The sequence below is a fragment of the Equus przewalskii genome, chromosome 2, assembly GCF_037783145.1.
Source record: "Equus przewalskii isolate Varuska chromosome 2, EquPr2, whole genome shotgun sequence".
Taxonomy (NCBI): domain Eukaryota; kingdom Metazoa; phylum Chordata; class Mammalia; order Perissodactyla; family Equidae; genus Equus; species Equus przewalskii.
In genome coordinates this window covers 11,544,786-11,563,651 of record NC_091832.1, presented here as the reverse complement: position 1 = coordinate 11,563,651, position 18,866 = coordinate 11,544,786, and the positions used below count along the sequence as shown (strand labels likewise).

At 45.7% G+C, this 18,866-nt stretch overlaps 2 long non-coding RNA genes across 2 annotated transcripts in view; both read left to right on the top strand.

Moving 5' to 3' along the window:
* LOC139079236 (uncharacterized) overlaps nucleotides 1-18,866 on the top strand; it is an 88,948-nt gene that overhangs the window by 47,991 nt on the left and 22,091 nt on the right. The window lies entirely within an intron of this gene.
* On the top strand, nucleotides 2,000-3,078 carry LOC139079238 (uncharacterized). Its single transcript, XR_011532661.1, has 3 exons — nucleotides 2,000-2,056; nucleotides 2,336-2,517; nucleotides 2,768-3,078. It is a non-coding gene; the product is annotated as an uncharacterized lncRNA (long non-coding RNA).

Here is an 18,866-nt window from a genome sequence, read left to right as displayed (position 1 = left end):
CATCATCTTAACTTGATTACATCTTTAAAGACCCTATTTCCAAATAAGGCTACATTCGCAGGTTCTGGGTGGACATGAGTTTTGGGGGGACATTACTCTACCCAATGTGCCGTGTTTTTTTTTCTACATGGTATGTCTTCTTTGCTCTTTCTAAATGTAATACCTTTTGACATTTAAGAAGGTTTATATTTTTGTTCTATGTCGATTGTAGTATTTAGTCATTTCATAGATCCTTAATCCCACTTTTCCTTATTTAATCTTTTGCTATCTGGTTGATCAGTACTTTATATTGTGATAAAATACACACAACATAACATTTACCATCTTCACCTTTTTGAAGTGTACAGTTCAGTGCTACTAAGTACATTCACATTGCTGTACAACCATCACCACCGTCCATCTCCAGAACTCTTTTCGTCTTGCAAAACTGAAGCTCCATACCCACCAAACAATAACTCTTCATTCCACTCCCCCCTCAGCCCCTGGCAACCCCTGTTCTACTTTCTGTCTATGAAGTTGACTAGGTACTTCGTTACGTCGTGTTTGTGGAACCATACAGTATTTGTCCTTTGGGGACTGTGGCTGATGGTCTGTCAGCTTTCAATGACATCTTGTGATTTTCATTTCTCACCTGGAAAACTATTAGGTTTCTTATTCTACTTCCCCCTTTCTTTCCTATACTCCTCCGACTTTTGGTTGCATTATTCTCACTTTCAATGTTTATGTGTTATTCTTAAGTGCATGTCCCTACCCTTGTTTTAGTCTGAGATGTAGAATTAAATCTATGAAACTTTTCCATTCCTCTCTTGGTTGGATGAAGCTTATCCAGTATGGATTCCTGAGGATGAGCTCGTGAGTATAGTATTTTCTGAGTTCATGCAAGTTGACAACTGTTTTTCAGTACACTTGATACTTGGAGGACAATACTGCTGGCTATAAAAATACTTATTTCACACATTTCCTTGAGTTTCTTGAAAATGCTCTAATCTTGATTGATTTCTTTATTGTTCTTGAGAAGCAAGATGCTAGCCTAACTTTCTTACCCTTAAAAGAAATTGGGTCTTTTTTTTTTTCTGGAGTCTATGAGGATTTTCTTTTCTCTGTCTTTAACATTGAATAGTTTTACTAGGATGTATATTGGAATTGGTTATTCTGTTCCAATGTTTCCAGGCATAGGGTGAACCCTTGAACATGTAGATTTGAATTTTCTCTTATTTCTAGACAGTTTTCTTGAAGGTTTCAAATATCGTGTTGCATATTTTTGTCTTTTCGTTTAGCTCTTTCAGTTATACACATGTTGGCCTATCTTTTCCTGTATTCCGTTTCACTCCATTTCATTTGATTACTTTTCCATGAAAACGAGATATTAGCCTTAGAAAGAATAGAATGATTTTTCACTTGCACCTAAATTTGAAATCATCTTCATAATATTGCCTACCTAGTTATATGAAGTGTATTTTTGGTCTGTTGTGGTTGTCTTTAGCTTTGATCAAAGGTTATCATTTGATGGGAAAATAAACATCTGCAAAAATTACATCTATTTAAGTGTAATATCCTCCCAGGACATTAGGCAATATTGGAAGCTATTTATGGGCCGTAGCTTGCTCTGTAATTGATTTTACTTTGATTGACTTTGCTATCACTTTGCTAATGGGGAATTATTATTCTACCCCAGAAAAGGTAATCCAGGATGGAAAAATAATCCCTCAAGGATGAGAAGAGGCAGGATAGCACTCAAAGAGGAAGTACCAGGATTTTCTGCATGTTGTCCCTTCTGGCCAGATAAATGTTTCAAATTTCTGAGCCTGCTCAGGTGTCTAGTTAATTGTGTGAGTAGGTGGATGAGTTGGGAGGAGGAGAGACATAAGCAAAATTGATGACCTAAATTTGACAGTACTTCTGACCTGATGGATTGGTTCTATACAGTTTGAGGTAAACAGAATTCTGTACTCTGACACTAGAGGGAGTCAGAGAAGAATAAGTTTTTTACTGATTTGACAGAATTGTCATGATGACACATGGTAGTGCCGGGAAGCACAGGAGAATGGGTCACCGGGTAAGCTGGAAAAATCCTGAGGATGAGGTGCTGGAAAATCTGGACAAATTGGGCAGGATGAGTGGAGGAACTCTTTGCAAGGCCTGCTTTCCTTATCTAACTTTGTTCTCAGTTATGCTGTGGGCAGAGTGTGGCTCATATTATATATTTGTTGAACTGAATTAAAATGGAAACTCTCATTTGAAACTCTAGTTTTTTCCCTAAAACCATTATTTTGATCGGGGTTCCAAACATCTATAAACTGACATTGCGTAAAAATCTCTCTCTTGTACTTTCTAGGCCGAAAACCTCTCAGACACTGACCTGCAGTCCAAGGTGAACACGTTCCTGTTGGCAGGGCAGCACACCACGACGGGGGGCATGTCCTGGCTCCTCTACCACCTGGCTCTGAACCCTGAGCATCAGTAGAGATGCTGGGAGGAGATCAGGAGCATCCTGAGAGACAGGTCCTCTATTACCTGGTGAGATCTGCATCCCTAAGCATTTCATCCTAGTTCTCCTCCTTCTTTCCTCTTGTACCTGGTAACCATAGTGATGAAGATATGTGTATGTGGAAGCAGAAGAGGTGGACTACCATTCTGCTTTTTTTCTAGAGGGCCCCAAATTATCCTTTTGCTTTTGCAAAAGAAGTTCATTTATCCTTACGTTGTCTGTTTCATTGTTTTTCTAATCAGTGACATGTGAAATGCCCTATTTCTTTCTTTTACCCAGGCTCGGGTGCATTGGAAATGGGGTTTGCTCCCTAGACTTGCATTTAGAGTTTGAATGGTTTGGCTCAAGTGGGCTCCTCTTCTGAGGGACTGGAGTGAGTATCTGCATCATTTAAGCCTCATCATGGACATTCTCTCCCATCCCCTTGTTCGCTCGTCGGGATTGGCTTTGGACTTTGAACATCGTGCTAAATGATACACACTGATGTTGCCAGGGATGAAAGCAAAGTCCAGAGGCTCTGTTGCCTACCATTTGTTGTAAGGAGAGAATCGCAATAATATTTTAGAGAATAAAATGTTTTTATTCCACAATATGGCCTTATAGTTACATTTAATGAAATTTCTGCATAGCATTCTGAGAACTTATAGTTTTTTTCAACAGATAATAAAACCACACTGCAAAGAGCAATTTCTGGAAAAGCTGGAAAGCTGTTCACGGTCTCCATTTGGCTCCTCGTCAGCCCCTTTCTGCTTTGGGTTCAAATTCCTGTCTTCTTTTTGTACCAGGGCTGAGATGGACAACACTGTTTTTCTTAAATGTGCAAAGTGACAGGCTAAGCAGAATTATTCTTTTTATTTTGGGCTTAAGGAGGAAAGAGTTCAAAATTAAAATTTCACATTAATTAATGGCCAAAGTCTGCATTCAAAATAAGCATCAGAAAAGCGAATAGAAATACAATAAAGCAGGGGCTGGCCCCGTGGCTGAGTGGTTGAGTTCATGCGCACCGCTTCTGCAGCCCAGGGATTCTCCAGTTTGAGTACTGTGCGCTGACATGGCGCTGCTTGTCAAGCCATGCTGAGGTGGCATCCCACATGCCACAACTAGAAGGACTCACAGCTAAAAATACACAACTATGTACCGGGGGGCTTTGGGGAGAAAAAGAAAAGAAATACAAGAAAGCAAATAGACTGAATACATGCAGTCATCTTATTGAACCAATCTGACCAGCCAGGATGTAAACAAAAAACTTTACTCTTCTCTCACTGGCACTTCACCTTGCTGTGCACGGCAAGTTCTTTAAATCTCGGAGATGTAGTCTTGGGCTAATCTCATAGAGTTCCCATCCATTGAAAGCACAAGAGCAGTCTCATTACAGTAACTAGGCCGTCTGGACCAGCGTCATAATAAAAACCTCAAGTTCTCACTCACTTGGAGCATCTCCCTCCACCCAGCTCGGTACATCTTTGGGTCTGGAAGCCAGCGGTGGGAGAGGGGTTGTGGTTGGCTTCTTACTGATGAGCTCGTGCCCTGCCCAGTAGCTGCTGTTTCTGACCCTTGTAGAAATGGTCCCAGAAGGGACTGAGGATAAGGAGAAAGGAGCTTGTACTGTCGTGATCTTGCCCCCTGAGCTTAGTGGATAGTCAGTGCTTCCTTTTACTCTTTTTGGGAGTGTCCATGGGATTCTTGAAGATTCCCTCACTGGGACTTTGCCATGGTGATTCATGGGGCAAGGGAATTCTTGTCCTAGGTCAGAGTTCCTCTCAAGCTGGTTCCAGAGCTCTCTCTCCTGTGGGTTCATTGGCCCACATGACACACTGGGGCATTCCTGCCTTGCCCTTGGCTCTCCCCTGCCTCTCTGTCTGTTCTGTGTCACAGCTTTACTGTCAGTCCTATCCCTCCAAACTCTAGGGAGCACTTGTCAGGTCATCAAGTGACCCTTCTGAAGCCCAGCTTTGCTTCATGGTTGGGGGGGTGGAGCACCCTCCTCCATTTTCCTTGGCACTTGGCTTTCCAACAATTCTTTTTCAAGGATGCTTTTATTTTCTCTGAAAACTCTTAAGCCTCCTCTTTTCAATCCTTACACATTCTTGATTTACGTGATGAGCTAAGGTGGCAAAACTGGTTTTCAGAAATCTCCTTAAGCAAATCCTTCACTGTTAGTTTAGCACCCACCTCACATTATAGTGAGGATAGTTGGCACCTGTTTGTTTTCTCTTCCTCTGGGACCTCAAGTGATCTGAGGCAGAGAGAGGCTTATTTTAATATTCTGTTACATAAGCCAATTGCAAAATAGCTTTAATCTGAGAAGGATATATACCAGGAACCAACATCAAATAGAAAAATAATATCCAAATTATTAACTGGTGGTGGGGTCCAAATCCCCCTCCTTCCCTCCCTTGTCCCTTCACAGGGAGCAGCTGGGTGAGTTTTTGTCCACTATTGTGCATCAAGGAGTCACTGCGATTGGCCCTCCAGTCCCATCCCTTTGCAGGGAACTCAGCAAACCCATTACCTTCCCAGGTGGATGCTCCTTGCCTGCAGGTCTTTGTATTCTTTCCCTAAGCAGTTCCTGGAGACTGTGGGATCCTCGGGACCAAAGTGACAAAGGCCAGCAGGTTTCTCAACTCTCAGAGGAGTCAAAAGACAATCCTAAAGACAGCTGGCTTAGGGTTGGGCACCTGTTAAGAGCTCAGTGGGTAATGCTTTGATCAGGTGGGTTTCGGAGATTTCCCCGAAGGCACATAGTGTTTGCAGCAAAGCTCTGCCTGGAAGTGGTGTTGCCAGAGTCCCAACCCAGGCTTTCTTCCATTGCGGGACATTGTTTCTCAGTTCATTCTTGTTAGGCTGAGTTTGAGACCCAGGGGAGACTTCATGGCAGAGGAGCACCATTGTCTTTATCTCAAGGACCTGAGGAGGATTTTGGCTTCATCTTATTGATATCACCCTTATAAGTGTGCAGCACTTAATAGTTTACGGACAGCCTTCAAACAAATTCCCTCATTTTTTCCCCCTTTGAACATGATCTTAGCAGACACTGTACAGTGCTTGGTAGTTTACAAAGCACTTTCAAATAGTTTCGCTGTGTCCAAAACCCACTGGGGACCCCAACGTGCAGATGAGCAGAGCTAGAACTTGCACAGAGGTCCCTCTCCCAGAGCCCAGTGCTCTTCAGAAGAACACAGGTTTCTGAGCAGAAGGAGTGGGAGGCAGAGGGGTCACATGAGACGGCCTTCACTCATGTGAGTCAGTGTTCTGTTGACTCTTGCCCTTGGAAACAAGCTGACAGGATGGCTTGTAGTAAACACCAACAGCGTGTCACTGACTTTCACTTTGTTGACAGATGAAGCAGTAATTTACCAGAGTTACTTTTGGTAACCAGATAATCCTCAAATTCTCTCTCCTCTGTCTTTAAAAATAATCTCCCTTCAGCTATTTGCCCAAATTCCCCAGGTTCCATATATGAACAGCACCAACAGAAACTGTCATTGGATCTGCACGATGGAATTATGATTTGGTTCTTATGCACCCAGACTGTCTCCAGTGGGTGCTTTATGGTCCATTAATAGATATATAAGTAATTTCTAGAGGTAGCAGAAAATCTAAGTCTGGGTTACAGTTTTGACATGATACCAATAGGTCCTTAAGCTAGAATCATGCATTAAATAGATCATTGCTCTGACTACTGAGGTGGCACCAAGGCTCATGTTCCCGTGGGTCCTTCACTGCTGGCATCGGCTACAGCACACAGGGCTGTGCCAGGACCCTCCTCTTTCCCTTCAAGAAGAAAAGTCTTACTGAAGAGCCGTATAACAGCAGCCCACAACTTGCCCCTTCTCCTGAAATCTCTTTATTTCCTTTCTTTCCAGGAATAACTGTGGTTCACAGTATTTGGGGTCTTCACCACGACTCTGCCATCTGGGAAAAGTCAAAGGCATGACTGTCTGACATGGAAGCACTTCAAAGAACTAATGCTGTGCAATTCACTTTTTGTTAGTTATGCATAGAAGTGGCCCATGACACAAAACCAAGAAAAATAAACATAAAAACCAAAAATGTAAAACTTTGCCACCAAAGGAAAACTGTCCTCTTCCCCTATTCCTACTTTGCCTTTGCTTTGAATGAACAGATTGCCATAATGTCACACGAGCTTCTCTAAGTTGCTGCAGTCTGTACATGAGTCATTTACTCGACGAGCTCTACCAAGCACTTACCTAGATATCAACCAGACTGTCGACTCAACAGTAATTCAGGCAACACAAACTCCCTTTGCTGGATGTAACAATCAGGATTCTGGTAGGAATCTGATGACACTCTCAAGCTGGGCAATTTGAGGAGAATTTCATAAAGGAAATTCTCCTCAAATTTCTATTTAGAAAGGTCTGGGTAGTGTTCAGGAAAAGGAAAATGGAGCAAATAACTGCTGAAGTCTGTGGAAATTAATTAAAGAAACCTTAACTTACTTGCAGCCGGGAAGGCCTTAGGGGGAGCTCTCATGCCCTATCACACATCATCAATTACACCAAAGGGGAAGAGAGGGATGCTTGCATCTTGGACAGGAAGTTGAACTACTTTACTACTGAAGGACGATTTCTCTAGCCACGTGGCCACAGCCCAGACAATGAGAAATGCTGTAGCTCAGACAAGGAGAAGGCATTGCTGCCGTGCACTGTTGATTTCCCCCAATGGACTTTGCTTTAGAACAGCCCTCCCCTACTCCCCATTTTTCTCTATAAAGGCAGCTCCTGATCTCTGTTTGTTGAATTTGCCCAGGGTTCGCCATAGCATGATCATCCCTAACTGCAATTCATTCAGCTATTCCTGAATAAACTCGTTTTGAGGCTTTTCAAGTTAATGAGTGCTTACCACTTGTAGGCCTGATGGGACATGGGAGAGAGGGTCACGAACCTGGAGAGAGACTGCTGCTGGGAAAGGCCATCAGACAGGAGCTGTGGCTTCAGTAGAACATGCAGCCAACTACAGGCAGCCTGGAAGGGTGGGGCACAGGGAATAGATAACCCAAACACTCTCTCCTCCCACCCTCCAGATAGCCTATTACTGTCTATTATTGGCTAAACCCAACAGGAAATTGTGTGGGTCAGCTTGCTGGAGCCCAGAGCAGAGTGGGAAAGGAAGGAGAGAGGATCTTGAGACAAGAAGATGTGTCCAGCATACCTCAGTTCCTTCATCCAATTTCTTGAAACTGAACACTCACAAAATGTAGAGACTTCCTGTTACACAAGCTGCTAGGGTTTAAGATCTATTACATGTAATGGGAAGTTGGACCGTGTGTCTCAGTAACAACAGATCACATAATCATTTTGGCTTGGCTTCTAAGTGAGCGCCCTCTTACCTCCAACGTGAACATAACTCCACTGGCCGTTGTATTTCTCCTTTCCCCCTACTTAGTCTGGGTAGCGGACTAGTCCCTCGGGAGGCCAGACAAGGTCTGTAGGTCTAGAGTTGCTCTGTGCAGTGTGGTAGCCGCTAGCCACATAAGGCTATTGAGTGCTTGAAAAGTGCCTAGTCAGAACTGAGATGTTCTGGAGATGTAAAATACACACTGGATTTTGAAGATGTAGTGCTGAAAGTTTGAAATATTTCCTTAGTAACTATTTATATTGAGTTCATGTTGGAGCTGTTACCACAAAAAATTGGGGTTCTCTTGCCTGATGCACATAAGCAGCCAATTAATTATGGCATCAGCCTTTGGGAGAAGAGATCAGCTTCAGTCTGTGAGATCAATCTGCAGGGAGGCAGGGGGCACGTGCCCTCAGACCTGTCTCCCCAATTCAGGGTTTGGGGTGAAATTTAAGAGGTTACCAAGAACAGGCTGGCACACGGAAATGCTGGCAGGACAGGTCTCGATTGGTGGGCCTCTAGCGTGTATGGTAAGGTTTTAGACATTTCTGAGAGGGTTCTAAACACATGATGAGGATCTAAACTTTTATGACAGGGTTCTAACCATTTTTGATTAGGTCGGAAATGAATTTTAACACTGAATCTTCCTGAAGGAGGAAACTCTCGCTTCTGATAACAGTCCAACTTTCAAATGTCGGTCGTGTCTCATCCTTGGGTCCCATGGGAAGGAGGATCTTTGGTTCCACAGTCATTTCAGTTCAGGATTTACTCTTATGTGCATGCTCTGGCTATGTGACTTTGCAGATTTCCTGAAAGACAATTCTTAATCACTCTGTTGATAAGTTGGTGTCATTGAATTGGTCCTGGAGGGCCCGCAGGTACAGAATGATGCTATTTTCTGTAAAATAAATTCTACCATTAACATTAATTTTGCCTTTTTAAAATGTGGCTTCCAGAACACTGGAAATTACATATATGGCTCACAGTATATTTTTGTTCATCAGTGCTAAGTAATAGCTTTCGAAATGTGTTAATGGTGTTCTGGATATGGTGGTGGGTTGCCCTCTCCTTTCTGGTCTTTGAGTCCTTGAGTTTCCCTTGGAACGATTCTGATCAGAGACACCCCCACTCCTTCTTACCGTTTTTAGCTGGACCAAGGTGAGGACAATGTGAAATTGTTGAAAAAACACAACAATGTTTACTTGGGAACAGCTTTCTCGCTTTAGCCCCTCAGCTCTATAAACTCTTCCACGGAACCCCATCTTCTCACCTGACCTTGAGGCCGATCTTGGTGCCTATTTGAACCCTTGAAAGGTCCAGTTAGTTTCACAAAGGACAAAGCCCTTCTCTATCACATCCTGAACAGCCGTGCTTCAGAAAGCTCTCCCATGTGAGCGAGGGGAAAATTCCCCCTTTCCCCTCTTGGTCCTTATGGACAAATTATGAACTTTTGAACAATTAAAATGACATAAGGCAGGTTAACAGGAGAAAATCAAACGGTCAAATATTTGGGAACAGCAAATTTACATAAGTGTGAAAAATTCTAAAGACAGTCAGGCAAAATGTGGAATATATGTCATTCTGGACTAGGGAAAAGGGGCAGGGGTCTGGATTTTCAAAGGAGAAAGGAGGCATTTACAGGAAGATGGTAAGAGTTCATATTTGGTAAACAAAAGTTGTTGGGCCATCTAGAGTCAATAGGACACAGAGAGGACTTTGATCCAATGGGCCTTGCTAGGTTCCTCCCTGTCTACCACGCCTAGTTCACATTATACTATAGTTCTCAATGGCGATAGCTCCTTCCTGAGACAGGCCTTCTGTCTTAAATTCTTTGAGGCAGTTAGAGGGAAGTTCAGAGTTTCTTCCTTAGTCTTTTGTTCTTAAAATAATCAGCCTAAAATAGTCCTCAAGCCAAAGAGACACATTTTGGGGTGGCAAACCCCCTGCACTCACAGTGTAAGGTGTTGCTCGTAGGCTCAACGCAGCCCCCCCGCCTCCCCCAACGCAGGAGAAACAATTCTTTTCCTTTTTAATTTCAGTTTACTGAGGTATAATATATGTATAAAATACTAAGATATTTAAAGCGTACATTGTGGTGATTTGATGTACATATAAATTGTGAAAGAATCTCCCCCACTAGTTAATTAATACATCCTTCAACTCACATATTTATCTTCTTGTGTGTGTGTGAGAACATTTAAGTTCTACTTTCCTAGCAAAGTTGAACTATACAATGCAGTGTTGTCAACTATAGGCATGATGTTTTCCATTAGATCCTCACAGGAGACACAAGGAGACACAATCTACGAACAAATCCAAGTACCACCTTGTTCGTGGAGGGCGTCATGTTGGAGGCTCCCAGCTCACATTCTTGCAGGGAACAATTGTCCAAAGTCCAGAAGTTTCCATGGCATTTACTGTGAAACTGTTGCTTTACTGTTAACATCCCAATTGTTCTAGTATCTCCTTAAAGAGTCAGGAGAAACAGCATTTCTTCAAGTATCTCTTTCTTTCCCTCACTGTGTGCAGGAACTGCGTCAGGCAGCATTTTGCCATGGCTGGGTTAAAGCTGTCCATTGCTTTGATTCTGCTCCTCTTTAAGGTGACTCCAGACCCCACCAGCACTCTTGTGTTCTTGCTCCAGATTATCCTCAAGCCCAAGCATGGGGTCCACTTGCACCTGAAGAAAGTCTCTAATGTTAGAGCCCAGGGTACAATGATTGTAAATACTGTGTTTTCAAGTTAAATTACATCAAATGGTCCAAGAAAATGGAGAGGAATCAAAGTGTGGTGGGAGGGCTAGGGGGTGGGATGGGGTCTCTGTGCAGCTGCATGTTATCCAAAAACACAGTGTGAAGGGTGAAATAAAATGGAGTCTCTTATGTCAAGGTGTTTTAAACTGGAGCTGGGAGGCCATTAAGGAAGTAGGACCTGTGGATGTCCTCACTGAGTGGAGCTGTGAACTTTCGAACTGGGCCAAACCACAAATATTCCAAGGAATTTGCAAGAACACTTGTAAATTTCCACAGTAAAAAAGCTTTTGCTTAGTGATAGCCTTAGCAACAATCCTGTTTAGCGAAGATTAGTGTTCTGCTGCCAACACTAATGAAAATTCTTTGTAAACGCATTATGCAAACATTCCTTTTTTGTCTTTAAAAACCACTGGTTTTTGCTCCCCAGTGGGACTCTGTTTGATTGCTGCCCAAATCTGTGGACTCTGAATTGTACTTCTTTGATCCCAGATAAACACTTTGTCTCTTAAACCAGTTTCTTGTTTTTAGGTTGACAATGGGCCTACAGGAGGCGTCACCTAGACCTGTTTCTTGATAACTGTGGGAGATTTTCATATCTTTTGTGCTTGATTCTGGCTACTATTAATGCTAGATACCAAGAATTTTGCTAGGTGACTTCCATCCATTTTCTGTTGTTTTTAAGAATAGTTTTCAGAATTATACAAGTAATAGGTGAAGGTATGGTCACGGTAAGGGATTCTCAACACTAGAAAAGTCTGTCGAGTGAACAGTAAAAATCCCGCTTCACGTAGCCCACGCCTCCCTGCCCTGACCAATCCTACAGCTTTTCCTGACACAGAATAGTTTGGTGTGCATTCTTTCAGACTTTTCCCTCTACATTCATATGTACATATGTCTGTCTGTATTCTTACATATGGGATCCTATCTATATTTGTTTTTGCTTTTCTCAAGTAATCAAAATGCATCTCATTCCTAACCATGGCTTCATGATATTCTGTAATATGGATGTACTATAATTTCTTTAAATATTTTCTTATCATTGGGTATTTAAGCTATTTGCAGTTTGAAAAACATGCTTATTGGCCATCGGTGTTTACGTTTGTTTTGTTCTCTGTGACTTGTACATCATCTATGTTTATTTTTCTATGGAGTTTTTTGTCTTTCTTCTTGATTCACATGGGTTCTTTATATATTGTGGATAATAATCTTTGCAACTTTTCTTTGTAACTTTGTCACATTAGTTTACTTTTCTAAAGTTGTATTTATATTGTCTGTTACCATATGGAAGGAACTTCTAAGTTTTCATGAAGTAACATATCTAAACTTTTCTTTACGGTTTTTGGGATTTGATTCTTGGATAAGAAAGCCTTCATTTGGAATATTATCAAGCTATTCTATAGTTTCCTGGTGCTAAGAACTCTTGTGAAGCCTGAACGGGAATTTTTAAGTGATTTCCAGATTCGTCACTCATTTGATGTTTAAGTGCTCCTCCCTGTCAGATACTGTGACAAGCACTAGGGATTAGGTGGATCAATAGACATGGCCCCTGCCCTCATGGGGCTTGTGTTCTAAAGTGGAAGATGGATGAGAACCAGATAATTCCACGTTGTCCTAAGAGCCGTGAAGGAAATGAGTGGGCTGAGCTGGAGTGTAGTCCGGGGAAACGTACTTTAAATTGGGTTGACTGGAAAATCGTCTTCAAGAAGCTGACATATAAATTGAGACCTGAAAGATGGTGCTGGGAGCTCCCCTGCTTTTTCTCATGTGCCTTCTAGAGGAAAATTGTGGCCCATAGCTGGACATTTTAAATCAGCCTGAAACAAACAGTGGAAGTCTGTTGTCTCTGCCAAGTGAAAGCAAAATGATGTTGACTATCTGGATGGGTAGGAAATGAACAGAAAGCACCGGTCTGATCCCTAACAGCCTACTGCAACAAAAAGATCTCCCAATAGAGAAGCTAACACAAGACAACAACGTCTTTCTCTGTCACATGAAGGTCTTGAGCAGGAAGGTGGTGCAGAGCTGGTCGGGTGGGTTGCTCTGCAAGGTCATCAGGCATCCAGGTGTTTTAGCTTGTTCTCCACCTTCAACATGTGGCTTTCAACTAAAGATCTAAGATAGCTGCTAGCTCCTGCCACCACATCTGCCATCGAGCCAGTGGGAGGAGATAAAAGGGAGTGGGAAGGCACGCACCTTTCCTTTTGAGATATTAGCTGGAAGTTGTACACATCACTTCTGCTCACAGCTCTGCCAAAAACTAGTCACAAAACCTAGTCCCACCTTCTTTAGCTGAATGGGAGGCTGGGGGAGGTGGTCTTTAGCTGGCAACTGCGGGCTGAGCTAGAAGTTCTGTTTGTCCAAGGGCAGAATCCTGGTTGCGTTACTGGCTGTTGCCTGCATGGAACATGGCCAGCTTCCAGGCCTCCTGATCCTGCCCTGCTCTGCCCACATTCCACAGCCTGAGCCGTCTCCCTCCACTTTGCCCATACCCAGGCCTTGGCACCAGCCGGGCAGTGATGTTTACTCTGAAGCACTTCTATCTCATGGGATAAGCTGTCCAGAAGACAAAGGCCAAGAGTCCACATACCAGAGCCCACATACCAGAGCCCACCCTCATGGGAAACATGCCCTCCTGCCCAGGTGCCTCCAGAGAGGAACAGAAGGGCTGTTTGCCTGAGGCCACACTGGCAACTGGTTCAACTGTGTCCCAGGGGGAGCCAGTCAGGAAAAGTGCTGAGTCATCATCCCTGCTGGGAGAGGGAAGGACAAAGAGGAAAGAAGAGAAGGAAGGAGAGAAGGGGAGGGAGAGAGACAAGGAGATAGGTCATTTAGGAATGTCATGAAGTTTTCTCTGATGTGCCAAACACATCCCTTCCTGCTATGGGTTCTGAAGCAAATGAGAAATACCCGTATTTCTTTTCTTGGTATCTGGGAAACTGGGTATTCATGTGGGGGTTCCCAAGCTCCATGATTCCCCAGGACCAGGCTGTTAGAGTTTCCCATTGACTCAGGGTCCATTGCACCAATCAGTGCAATAAAATGGGATTAGCACCTGCATTTAGCATCAGCATGCAATCCCTCCCCTTGCCCCAGCTTCTGATCTCTGACACCCCAGCAACCCCCATCCACACAGAGTCACACGACCAGGAGTCACATAGCCATACTTCTTAGCTTGGGCTCCCCCAAAATGCAGAGCTTGAGGGAAAGGCTCATTAGTAGGTAGTTGATCCCAGAAAGTAGGAGGAGGGAGGTGCCTGGGAAGGGTGAACAGTATGGAGGCAAAGCCAGTCCAAGGTATGTTATTGAGCTTGTTACCACTGGAGGCAACCAGGCTCAGTCCTGCTTCGGGAACTTCTGAGGAACTATGTAAAATGCCCCTCAGAACTGCTTGCCCTGGGTGTGGGGAGGAGAGTGTTTGTTTATTACTTACTAGCTCCTGTTCCTCCCTGGTCAAAGGTTGCCTCAGTGGTGTCAGCTCTCTGGTCCTACCAGGTGTGTATAACTGTGCTTGAATGTCTAGGCAGCCTCCTACAGCTATCCTGCTGGCAGCAGCAGGGAAGCCCTGGGACAGAGCACAAGAGGTGTGAAGTGAGGTGAGGTGCCAACAGGCTACAAGTGGGTGCAACTGGCTACTGCAGAAATGGTCAGAGCAAAAAGGTGGGCAGAGAGGATGTGAGACGGGGCATAAATGCTGCCAGAGCAGCCGTGCACAGTTTGCACACAGGAGAGCACAGAGCACTGCCATGATCTCAGGATCCTCAGCACAACTCTGTGAACCCCTAGATGCCATCTGATTCAGTGACGTGGGGCAGCTGAGGCACTGAGAGCAGAGGGTGTCATCTGAGGTCACCCAGTGAGCCAGAGACAGACTTGAAACCAGATCCTGAATTTCCTGACTCTCACCCAATGGTCTTCATTTGACTGGGCTTATATGGAACTCATCTTCCCATGAGCAGGGTCACCTGGCAGGTGCAGGAATGCCTGAGTTCTGGACGCAGGCTCCTGGGAATGCAGGGAGAAGTCTTTCTTTTGGCAGAACCACGTTAGAATGTGAGCTCCTTGTCTGTCTTGTTTATCATTTTATTTCAGTCCCAACAGACTTTCTGGCCTGTGGTAGGTGCTCAGTACACGTGTTGATGCACGAATGAATCCGTTTGATGACTGACAGGAGACAAGTGGCACCACTCCTGGCTCCTCCTCTTGCATGCAGATGAGCGCAGTCCTCCTCTTTGGTGTTGACCTGCATAGCACTGACAGGCCTTCCTTCCATTCCTGTAACTCAGGTCTGCTGGATTTTGCCTGTTCTCTTCCCTCACCTCCCTTTCTCCACCCGGTTGCCAAGATTGTAGTGTCCTTCCCAGGGACACGTCTCTTACTCATTTTCTTCAGAGTGATACACGGCTCACAGTTTTTCCTGGAACCTGAAGGATCCCACTATTCCAGGTGGTGCCCTTGGAAGAGCAGGGATTCTGAGACATGCCCTCCCCCATCATGCTGCATCCTTAGTTAGCTGTCCTCGTGGCAAAGCCATCCTTGGGTGGATCAGAGCACCTTGGAAGGAGGCCCCTACCGTCTCCAGAGCCTCCACTCAGCACAAAGCCTGCAGAATGACCAACTCCTGCCCAGCCCAGTCACTTCACATCCCTCACTGCCCTCCTGCCCTCCCCACCTACACCCTCCACACCGCCCTCTCCTACATCTCACACTTTCAGGAGCAAGATACTCAGCCAAAGCTGGTTGGGATTGCCCATGGGCTAGTACAGCCTAGGTGGAAGGAGCTGGGCAGACCATAAAGATCGGGAAGTTGCACATGCAGGGGTGGGGGGAAACCATCTCCCCTGCCTCCCCTCATTCAATTTGGGCGCTGAACCCTCACCTGTGAACCAAGTTTACCATGTGCACAGAGCATTGCCTGCTCTCCAGATGCCCCCCATCCCATGAAGAAGGTCATGTGAGCAGGAGACACTGGAGTGGGCAAGCACAGAGGACAGGGAGGCCTTGAGGGCATCAGACATTTCTAAAGCTGCCCAGGAGACCCCATGTGCAGACACGATCTAGACTGTTTTAGACACAGCACTTCTCCTCCTGGATATAATCTGGTCCCTCCTTTCCCCTATCAGGAATTCACACTCAGCACTCCCTCAGTGTGCCTGACATCCCTGGGAAATAGAGGTGGGTGTCAGGTTGAGGATGATGGTGAGCTTTGGGCTCCTCATCAGGCAGCGGCTACTGGGACCCAGCCACTAGAGGTGCCAAATGTGCTGTCCAGAAGGACAATAGTTTGGTATTTCCAGTATATTTTGCATTAGCCAGTCAACCTTTCCTCACTTTCTCCTCCCCACAACCCCCGATATAATAGCCAATCTCTTCAACCTCCATTCAACAAACAATTACTTATTAAGTGCCTACTGTTTGCTGGGGTGGCAGAGACAACCCTGACATGGACCCTCCTCTGAAGGTTTATGGAGTCGTGGGTGGGTATGCGCAGTGTGCTATGGTGGGTGCACATTGTCAATGTTCTCTCAACCCTGCAAACCTCAGTGCCTGCACAACCCTCAAAGGTGGTCCATTCTTTCCTGTATGCGCCTGGTCATGGGACCCCTGAGTGCTGGTATCGTGCCTGTCTCAGCTCAGCCACGCAAAGTGAGGGAAAGACAAGCTCAGGCTCTGGCTTGCAGCAGAACGGGAAGATTTCAGGACAAGACAAACACTCCGAAACCTGCCATGAGGGAAAAGGTCAACAAATCCAAGAAGAGTTGCAGGCAAAGTCTTCAGACTTCAGAAGACTGGCTCTAACTGGTGTTTCTGAAGTGGAGGAGGGGTGTGGAGGAAGGCTTTCTGGAAGAGAACCGGAAAGCATTTGGATAAAGGCAGAGTCTGACAGTCTCTATCTTCCTGACAAGCACACTACGGCAGCGAGGCTCACCTGTAAGCTTTTCCTTATGACTGACATTTTCTACTTGGTGCATGAGGGTGGAACTTAGACCAGTGGGTGAAAGCGTCAGCGAGGCACACCTTGGCTTCCAAGAATCACACTACTGAGGTAGCTGGACGGGTAACTGGTAGCACCAGGACCTGGGAGTTGGCTGCCGTCCAGTCTCTGATTCTGGCCACATGGTGACCTGTCCTAGGCTCTAGAAGTGGGGATGACTGTCAGATTTCAGCCAGGGAGTGGAGAGCAGGGTGTGTGACAAACAGACCATGAGTGCTGGGAGTGGCAGGAGAAGGTATGCAGGACCTCTAACGCCATAAGCAGTGTCCACCATGCTGGGCCTCCCTCTGACTTCCTCTTCCTGATTGCCAAGCCAGGCTCCCAGCCCCTTCCACACCAGGCCAGCTCAGAGCCACTGCACACGCAAAGGGGGAGATCTTTCTGGAACACGCCTCTGACCACCTTTGTTCCTCTGTTTAAGATCCCTCCGTGGCTCCTGTCAGCATGGAAGACAAAGTCCCGTCTTCTCACCCCTCTGTTCCCTTTGAGGCTCTTGTCAACTCTGCTTTTGACACTGCAATTGCCTGATCTGCTCCTCCCCGTGTGGTTTCTGCTTCATATCCCCCAGATGTTTGCTTCCCCTCCAAGCCATGGCCTTCAGTTTCTCCATAACCAGATCGTACCTTGCTCCCTCTTGAGGGAGCTCTGCTCAGGCTAATCTCACTTAGAGCTCCTCTATGAGCCCTCTTAGTACTTCCCAGGCTAGGCCCACTGCTTAACGTCTACCACGTTATTCTCACTTGGTCCCTTCCCAGGTAATTCCATTCAGTTTGTCGCAGGCTAGCCCCTTACACAGGTTTCAGCCCAACTTAACCAAGCCTTGCCCACTTTCCTGGACTTAGGAATCCTTTGGTTTCAGGTAACAAAAAACTAACTCAAATTGAATTTGAACAATAAAGAGGATTTATTTGCTCCCATAATTCAAAGATTTGGAGGCATTCAACCCATGTCCACAACACCCACTTACCCGCTTCTAGGCTAGCCCTATTCACTTACTAGGGGAATCCTAAATGGTCCTTGCCAGGAGCCGTGGCTCTTTCGTCGGGTGGGAGCTCCTTGAGGCTCTCCGCCAAACACTGCCTTCATTACCCTGCCGGGCTGAGACCACGCTGATAAACAAATTCACCGTAAAGCATGGAAGTCTGCTGATAGGTCTTCCTGCTCCCTTACTCTCTGACCTGGATGACTTGCGTTTTCCTGGGGCACTCAAGTCTCGATCTAGGGACATGAAGCACGAATGCAGAATTTCAGGAAGTCCCTTGCAGTGTTGTCATCTTGCCTCCTCTGCCTATGGGTAGGAAGGGATGTGGTGTCCCCTCAACATAGGAGGAGGAGGCCATGTTGACACTTTACCATTCTCTGAGTTGCACCTGTGATCTGAGCGCTGAGATTGAGTTCCAAGTCCACCTGTTTGCTGGTTTTCCCCCTGCCACCTCCACGCCAGGCCCAGTCTTTGCTCTCTCTGCCCTGCTGGGAAGCTGGTTTCCCAACACTGACTGCTCGAGGTTTCCTTGTCCTCTCACTCCTGGTTGGGTTTGGCGGATAGGAGACACCAGGAAGAGATTGGAGGGTGGGAGAGCAAAGGCGGACACATTTCTTCTCTGCTCCTTCCCTGCTCCGGCTTCACGTTCCCGGCGATAGCTGCCTCCACCAGGCTCCAGCAACGCTGTTTCCTCTCCTGTTCCTTCAGCCTAGGGATGTCGATGGGCCTCTGCTGTTGCTCCTCTCTGGATGCCCCATCATTGTTTGATTCCCGACTCTGCCTCCCCTCTGAAAGGAGCCCTGCATCCAAGTCTCTTCATCTGAAGCATCAGCAGTGAATTCTGTTTCCCGTGGGACGCTGACTGTTACCACCCAAGACTGGAGGGAGAAACCACAGACTCTCCCCAGGCAAGCCTGGGGCCTGGGCCAAGCTTGTTCTTCAACAGAACCCTGGGATGGGGAGTTGAGAGCTGCCACTACCCTGCTGTGAGCCTTTGGACTGTTCCTTGCCTCTCTCTGGGCCCAGGTGTCTCACTCCATCAATCCAGGATTATTGCTTGTAATGATCTCTCTTTACCATCCTGAAAGTAATATTCTATGTTCCTTAGCGTCAAGTTTGTACTGTGGTCTTGGGGGTGGAGTTGGCTTCTTTCTGACCCAGGATCTCCCTTCTGGGGCTAGAATCTTGTCCCTGAAATTGTCTCACAACAAAGGACTCAGAGCATCATGAGCCTGGCATAAATGCATCCCACCCCGTGGTCCATACTGATGGGGACAGTGGAAGCTTTCTCGT